This window comes from Balaenoptera ricei, chromosome 10 (assembly GCF_028023285.1).
Source record: "Balaenoptera ricei isolate mBalRic1 chromosome 10, mBalRic1.hap2, whole genome shotgun sequence".
Classification (NCBI taxonomy): domain Eukaryota; kingdom Metazoa; phylum Chordata; class Mammalia; order Artiodactyla; family Balaenopteridae; genus Balaenoptera; species Balaenoptera ricei.
Genome location: NC_082648.1, coordinates 38,388,703 through 38,389,962, shown reverse-complemented (window position 1 = coordinate 38,389,962; position 1,260 = coordinate 38,388,703). Strand labels below are relative to the sequence as shown.

Sequence of the window (1,260 nt, the reverse complement as noted above, 5' to 3'; positions counted from 1 at the left end):
TAACCACTGAGCCACCAGGGAAGTCCCTATTTATTATTTTTTACGCAAAGATTTCAGGGGTTTTGGGGTTTTTTTTTTTGTTATTGTTGTTTTTGGTTTGTTTGTTTTTCATTAAGCTCAGCTGGGGGTATTCAGATATGGCTGTGGGTATTCAGATATGGCTGTATTTGTTGGCTTAGAAGCACATAGATGACCCTTGAAGGCAATTGGACTTTTTCCTGCCAGCTTGTCCTTCAAAGGGAAGGCAGGGAACAATAACACAGTTACTCTGGCTAGTGGCCTTGCAACCTAAATATTCGACATTTCTGCTTTATGAGTTTTTGTTTGTTTGTTTGTTTTTTTGGCTGTGTCACGTGGCTTGTGGGCTCTTAGTTCCCTGACCAGGGATCGAACCTGGGTCCTCAGCAGTGGAAGCTTGGAGTCCTAACCACTGGACCACCAGGGAATTCCCTGCTTCGTGCGTTTAATTGTACTCTGTCTATGAGTATAAAAGAGCAGTTAAAAAACAAAAACCAGGACAGTTTACTTATTTTTGTTTTCTTACTAGTTTACCACGAAGGTCCTGGTAGTAGACTAGGAACTCTCTTAGCTTATCGTGAACATTGAAAAGCAAAGAATCCCTGTTTAATTCAGGGGCCATTCGGTTGCAAGAAGCAGAAACCGACGAATACCAGTAAGCAAACGGAATCTGAGACCTGGAAGGACAGCTGAGCCTAATGAGAGTTTGGAATTGGAAGCTAGAAGGCCTTCAGGAAACAAGATTCCTGTTCTTTTCATCTCTCTCTCATGCCCATGCTTCGCTTCTCTTTCTTTCCAAGGTGTATTTCATTCCCCTCTTCTAGGATATCTGTTTGCCCTCTGCTTCTTCCTGTGTCTGGTTCTCTTGGTTTGCTCATCCATCCACACCGTCCCCAAACTCCCAGCCTTGAGGGTCTCCACTTCCACTGGAGTGACTCTCCACTTGCAGTGACTACCACTAATTACTACAGTTTTGCTATCTCAGTTTAAATTATTAAGAGAGAGGCCCTAATTTGTCCAGTCCATGCCAAATCAGTTTTGATGGGTGTGGTGGCACCATGACCACTAAATACATTGCTGACTTTTGCAGAATCTACGAGGACAGCAGTGCTAAACAAGAGAGCATTGGCTGGGCATCTGGGTATCCATCCCAATTGTGATATAGTAGGATCCACTGTCTCTCTCTCTCTCTCTTTCTCTCTCTCTCTCACACACACACACACACACACACACACAGAGGAA

At 43.8% G+C, this 1,260-nt stretch overlaps 1 non-coding gene across 1 annotated transcript; it reads right to left on the bottom strand.

Annotated features, from left to right (window-relative positions):
• Positions 1-372: 372 nt before the first annotated feature.
• On the bottom strand, positions 373-445 carry TRNAW-CCA (transfer RNA tryptophan (anticodon CCA)). The gene has a single exon. It is a non-coding gene; the product is annotated as a tRNA-Trp (tRNA).
• Positions 446-1,260: the final 815 nt, after the last annotated feature.